The following is a 7647-nucleotide window of genomic DNA, read 5'->3' as shown; positions in this document are numbered from 1 at the left end:
AGTGATTTGTCATCGGGATTCCGGAAAATTTACGAACAAAACACATGTTATTCAGGAAAACACGTAAACAGGTAAAATGATTTTAATTATCCCTGGCATCCCTTATATTTGGTTATTGTATACACGGGTTTGCGGTACTTTATACTAATGACCCCATATTACATATCTCCAGACGGAGAAAAATGTTAAGGTACACAACGGCCGAGTTAGCGTACTTAACAACTACAGCCACTATATCAGTATTAGCAGGTTGCACATAGCGGTAACAAAACAGTATTGTGGTTCACAGTATCTAGCGCAACGACGCGATACCGAATGGCACGCAGTACATGTAATTACATTTTAGCTGAACACTTTGGTTTGCATATGTGCGAGATGTGTGCGCGTGTTGTATGTACATGTATGTGTGTTTTGGAAACCTACAGTATGGTTGTGTCTACCTCACTGAAACATACTAGAAGTTTGTCTCCTTGTGAAAGCTTGACTTTATAGTGTTACCTCACTGAAACATTCTGCCGAACACAACCTGCAGGACACATCACCTTGTTACAGGATACTGACAACTGACGATCCACTCATCCCTATCCCAAAATGCAGAGCATTAAGAAAGGAAAACTACCAATTCTATTGACTTTGGTATGACTTTTCTCAATGAACAAATGCATTCTCAATCTCAGTTTCTCAATGCATTGATTACAAACCTAACCCATTATTATGGGTAACTATCGGCCTTATAAGTCTAGCGATGTCTCAAAGATATATAGATTTGCTTTGAGCAAATGCGAAGTGACGCGATCTACACTACAGCACCGTGATACAATGTATTTACCAATATTTGCGAACAAATTGAAGTCTATCATGGAAGACGTAGGTTGTACTCTGTGCGATTTAATTATCTCCCCTTCTTTTGTTTTCTTTCTTGTCTCTATACCTGTAGTGCAGATCCCACAAGCAGAGTCATCAATGTAATAGCGTACGTGTATCTCGAAGCTCGGCACAAAAAGTTGCGCAAAACGCCAAATGTCGTATTTCCTTGCACGACCATGAACACTGCGTGGTACCGCGGAACAATTTATTCAAGTCTGACTAATATTTTCCGCAATCCCTAAATTATAATTTGAAAATGAAGTTGTCTGGTGTCGAACGACATTGCCACGCGAAATGTACATGTATGTTAGTACCAACCGTACCGCTTTCGCGGTAACGCGGTACCGGTATTTGATGAATTTGCGGACGCAATTGATCGCTATTTCGGGATTGGGAAATATCTCGTACGATCTCGTGTTAAAACACGCCGGGACGGTATCTGACGACCGGTACATGTTTCCGTAGATAAGTACTATGTAATAGTATAACCCGTACGGGGTTATGTATGGTACCGGAATGAGCTGGTACCTATTGACTTTCGAAGCCCATTACACAACATCACACAGACGCTTAGAGATAAAAGTAAAGTGCTCAATTCAGATATAAAAACCATCAAGTGTTATATATTTATTTATTTCTTACTTATCTAACATTGTTGTGACGTGTATATATTTTACACTGATTACAGGTAAGATAAATCCTACAGGTGTGTTGGTAGACTAATTGAGTATAAGCCGTGGCCTAGACCTCGGTACAGATATCTCTATATAAAACATGTCTCATTTCGATATCACTTCACCCGTAAATAGGACGCATTTAAAAAAAAAAGTTTAAATTCTTGCGATATCTTTTGCATCAGTTGTTTTGCCTCAGGGCTCTGTCCGCCGTATGGTAACACACATACTTCAGTATTAAACTTCTCATGTTGAGCACGAGAACGTAATTTTCTTTTTGAGAAAAATGACACAAAAGAAAACAAAAATTAAAAATACCAAAAGACGGATTTTGACGAATTAATTACATAAAGTGGAATTAAGCCAGCCGTTTTAAACTCCCAGTATCAGGACATTGGTGTACGCCAGTTGTACAGTTTGATTTCTGAGTGACAAGAGACAAGATATTTATCATTTTCATGAAATTGATGATTTATGAAAGGAGTGGAGACTGATTTCACACATCAGCTAAAGAAATCCAGAATGTTCTTTGTACAAAACGTTTCAGACAGGCCCTACTTCGTTAACCTATATATAGGATGTCACCTACAATTATTTGATATCGCTAGTCGAAACAGGAAGTTTTTTGTTGTTTTTAAAAGGAAAGTTTTTTACTTTTGTAAAGAGGTGCAATTTAGACAGGTACGTTCAACTATAATAGAAAGCGTATTTTATGTGACTTATGTCATTGTATTAAGTGACTTTTTTGTTTGAAGCTTAACCCTCAACTCGTCTAGACTATCTAATTGAATTGAAACTTACAGTGCATGTGTAGTAATATCACATTAAAAATCGAGACCACCCTTCCTAAGCCTCATACGTCATATCAAAGCAAATCCCCTTCACCACAATTAAAACAGGCTGCCATGAGATTATCGCTACTAATTACCCCGACGTCACGAATTAAGCGAGATAATACAAATGATATTATAAAAACTTCCATTGTGTAAAACTGTACGGATAATTTTTATGTCCGTTTTAACTGTCACCGACTTTCGTCTCAGTATTTAGACCTATAAATCATCTCCGCAGTTTCGTATTTGACAGTGCGTACTCAGGGTTACCGGTAATGACGAATTGTCCTCATTCGTCATTTTCATATGAATAATTGTATTTAAGAGTTCTGAGTAAATCTCCTGTACACCTGTTTGTAATTTACAGGTAAAAATACAGGTAAACAAAAGGACATTTATGCTAATTTTAAGTTGTAAACCTCCATTTTTTTGGCATAGCTATAAATCATCGGAGACGAATTATCATAAAAATATAATACTACAAAAGCAATTTAAATAGCTCTGTCGGAGAATGTTTTCCGTACTTGTATCTTCCCTGTTTGCCTAAAATATGGTCATCACAATTATTGCCATAAAAAGGCATTTCACCGTACATTGTAAATCCGGTCTTTTCATAATGAACATTTAAAACCACCTCCCAAAAGTTGCATACACTAGAAATAATAGTAAGATATTGCATTATATTTGTTTTATTGTTGACAAAGCCACAAAGTGGACAGCGGTCTAGCTAAGTCGAGTCACAGGGGCTTGTCACGTTCCTACATGCATGACCTAGAATGACCCCTGGGTTCGCGATCCCAAGATAACTTATAATTGTCATTCTGGCTCATGGAAACGTATCAAATCCTTGTGGGTCCTGTCGGATCCCAGTGATATCGTAATCAACTCATCATGGATATATTAAGCCTATATATTCTCACATATACAGGGTGATCAGGGAGGAGACCTACTTAACCTTCCCCTACCCTGAGGCTGTGACAGAGAAATCTCTAAACCGAAGGTGATATTGTAGTGAAAATGGAGAGTTATCTCCCCTGTTGAACCCTCCTTCACGCGTGGCCTTAACCTCGCTATTATAACATAGTACATGTATAACTTATTATATTCTGAACGCAAGTCAGATCATAGTCCATATAAAAATTCCAATTCCCGAACCGTGAATATTGCCTCCGTATTGCCTGGTTTTGTAGTCTACGAGTCATTCACTTGTCTTTCAGAGATATTACAAACCAGTTTTCTGTACTATATTCTTGGTTGTCTAGGTTGCATGTTCAATTAACTTTATAGAGACTTTTAGCCAGTTATCATATCATCATAAACGTAATTGGGTTAGTGTCATATAAACGCTTCTCCTCTTGCATCTGTCACTCTCATATTGCGAGAAACGGTATGCGAAACAAACGTTCATTTGACCTTAGGATATTCGCGAATTTCAAAATCGCCAAAGATAACTAATAAATAAGATTTTAGAATGCACGTATTGTTCATGGGGTTATAAATTCAATCCTTTTACATCATAAAACACGTGCCATGGACACCACTAAGGGCTTCAGAAAGACATAAACGTTGAATTGTCTTTTTATTTCATTTATAGTCGTTATAAATCGCAAAGCTCTGCATTCATGACGTCATAACGTTACTCTTTGCAGAGTATTTATATTCCTTTAATAACATTTCTTTCAAAATGACACGATTTTTTAATAGGTCACCTATCTATATGTAGATGTCATACTTACATGATGGATTTTGGTTTAAGATGAATGTAGTTTTTGTCATTTACACGAAATATGAGAAATTGAGTTTCTGATCAAAGGAGGCAATAACTACATGATTAGTAATACTGTACATTATTACTACCGGACAGACCATAACACTCTCATCATCAATCAATGGTTATTGGCCTCATCAATCAGAGTTACCTTTCCTTGTTACACGATAGTAAAGTACGCTGGTTGGGGGCGGAGGTGTGATATCATCGGCGTATCGGAAGTCCGTTCGGGTCTTTCCGTCACACACAGCGTACACAAAAACACTCGGACGTGACGAAAACCACGAGTGGTTTTGTGGTTGAACTTTAACAATAAACATTATTCGACCCTGTCTTTCATGTAAGAATTCCGGATTCCGGAACGGAAATGCCCGGAATTTAGTATCTGGCTAACCGGAAAGACCCGAGTTACTTCCCAATTGAAGTTCGGAAGGTCCCATTCACAAGGACTTTTCTGTATTACTTATGAAAGGTATACGTATAGCAAAGTTCATAAGTTCATACAGTACGCGAAAACTGAAACGTTAAGCTGCCTTACTCTTCGTTTTGCGCTGAGTTTTTTCCTGGTCTCGTTTATTCGGGGTATAAGTAGGTCTTTCGAGTGGTCAACCAATCGTTTTAGTTTGTCTTTTCCCCGCTAGATGTCTCTGTTAGATATCAGTTCCAACGAATTTCCGTATAAACTTGTACCAGATATGATAATGTCACCTAGCGGAGAGAATTAGTAGTTGTTTGCTCGCATTTTTTTGCAATCAAATTGAAAAGCATGTGATGTTGTCTTGCAAAACATAATCCGAAAATAATTGTAGAGCTGATCGATATGACGTTCTAAACACATAAAAAGACAATGATTTACTAGTCTATTGTTTGATAGTATGACATTGTTAGTGGTTTACTAGTCTATTGTTTGATAGTACGGCATTGTTAGTGGTTTACTAGTCTATTGTTAGATAGTATGACATTGTTTACGTTTTACTAGTCTATTGTTTGATAATATGACATTGTTAATGGTTTACTAGGCTATTGTTTGATAGCATGGCATTGTTAATGGTTTACTAGGCTATTGTTTGATAGTATGGCATTGTTAGTGATTTACTAGTCTATTGTTTGATAGTATGGCATTGTTAATGCTTTACTAGTCTATTGTTTGACAGTATGGCATTGTTAATGGTTTACTAGTCTATTGTTTGACAGTATGGCATTGTTAATGGTTTATTAGTCTATTGTTTGACAGTATGACATTGTTAGTGGTTTACTAGTCTATTGTTTGATAATATGCATGACATAGTTAATTATTTACTTGTCATCTATCCCAAATTACGTATGTAACATGCATGGTATAACATACATCCATAGATAGCTTTTACGTTTTATTATTGAATCAAATTCGATATGAAGATATGAATGAATAAATCCTCGTTTTGTATGATTATTTTTGTATTTGTTTTGTCTTCAGAATTTTTTATACAATGCATGTACACCTGTATTCAAATATATTTCATCTTACTCCCATTTTCACACAATTTGTCTTTTGTTTTGGTTTTTTACTTTTTTAGTAGAACTTGTTTAAACACACTTCCTCTTGGAAATCCTAAATAACGATCCAGATTCGGAGTCCAGGAATTATCACCAATCGCTTAAGTAGATTGGAAAATCAGTTTCCATCTGGGCTGGAAAATATGATTTATTCTCGGCATGATATCTCATATCCTGTTTGTGGAGCGTGGCCTTTGTATTTGCCGTATTCGACCTGATTACTCCGAGAGCCGATACAAGTCCGTCAACACGGGTGTAAATCGCGCCGACTGGACATTGAAATGACCAGCTGACTAGTACCATGATTGGCCGGAATATTTTACCATTAGCCCATTTGTGATGACGTCCATGGCCTCAAATATCTTTGTGAATTACCAACAACAGGAACACTCGGAACTATTCGGGGTTTTATGTACATTTCATATTTCTTTACTTGACCTTTCCGAACCCGTATTAATTTGTCTGTGAGATCAGGCGCTCTGTCAATACCGTTAATTAATACCGACGTCTGATTTAATTAATACGCACGCGCGCTCTAATTTAGACCGCGCGGTTGGATGTCTACAGAAAGTAACTTAGGCGGAATAAAAATACAGTCTCTCACGGGAAATTATCTCGGTATTGTGACTTCCGGTTTGGTCTGCTGATTCGTTACCGCTGTTTTGAATATTACATTGTTCACGAACAATGGCCGTAAAGACGATGAATTATAACACATTACATCATTATCGAAAATATGCTTACTATGCATAAAACTGATATTAACCAAAGTCAAACTGGTCTGGTTAGTTGAGTGATCGATTGATTCGTTGAAGCTTTTAAAGCCTGTGTTTCTGTATTGTTATATTGATTAGCAGATCTCTGAACAATCCAATTTTCGATTTCGTGATTTTCCAATGTCATGGTCAAATGCACAGGGACCTGACGTATTCTATTTATTCAATAACTTCCATAACATTTTCAATGCTTCATATATGCAAAACATCCCCAAATCCTATCGTATCATGACCGGTCAAATTGAATCACTTCTCCAAACCGAACCCTCTCTAAACCGGACAAATATTCTTGTTCCGTTAATGATCTGTTTAGCGAAGTTCAACTGTATTTGATTACGGCATCTTGTGTTGGCGCTTCGGCGCGTTCCCAAATCGCACCAAAGCGAGATTTAAGAGATAAAATGTTGTCTTGTCGCGTTTTCCAATTGCGACAGGGCGCCAACACGCCAAAGCGCCAACACTCTATAGTGACATTTTACAGCGTCAAGACGTCAAAGCGACAACGCGACATATTACCCCATAAACACGCTAAAGCGACAACACAGATGGCCGTGATCAGTCTCCATAGTATACAAATGTATGTGTATTATAGTATCATACATATTTTCACTGTGGATAGGGAATTCGTGTCAAGTCCCTGTGGTAAAAAATTGCAAGCTTTACTCGCAGAAACGACAATCAAATCATTTTTTATATCTGGAAAGATGTAATATACTTTTAGCACAAACCACAGGAACTTTGCAAAACAAAAATTAAAATTTAAGTCTGCGATCCGTGCTGATAATACACGAGTGCCAAACAAAGGGTTTGGAGTCTGTTCCCTGCGTTCATACCTATCCTACAATTAACAAACCCCTGTGTTACTTCCTGTTCATGTCTTATACTGAGGGATGGTAGTGTATTGTGGATGGGTGTGTATTGTGGATGGGTGTGTATTGGAGATGGGTGTGTATTGTGGATGGGTGTGTATTGGGGATGCCTGTGTATTTGGAGATGGATGTGTATTGTGGATGGGTGTGTATTGGGGATGGGTGTGTATTGGGGATGGGTGTGTATTATAGATGGGTGTGTATTGTAGATGGGTGTGTATTGTAGATGGGTGTGTATTGTGGATGGGTGTGTATTGTAGATGGGTGTGTATTGTGGATGGGTGTGTATTGTGGATGGGTGTGTATTGTAGATGGGTGTGTATT

This window comes from Pecten maximus, chromosome 8, assembly GCF_902652985.1.
Source record: "Pecten maximus chromosome 8, xPecMax1.1, whole genome shotgun sequence".
Lineage (NCBI taxonomy): Eukaryota > Metazoa > Mollusca > Bivalvia > Pectinida > Pectinidae > Pecten > Pecten maximus.
Note: the sequence above shows the minus strand (reverse complement) of the source record.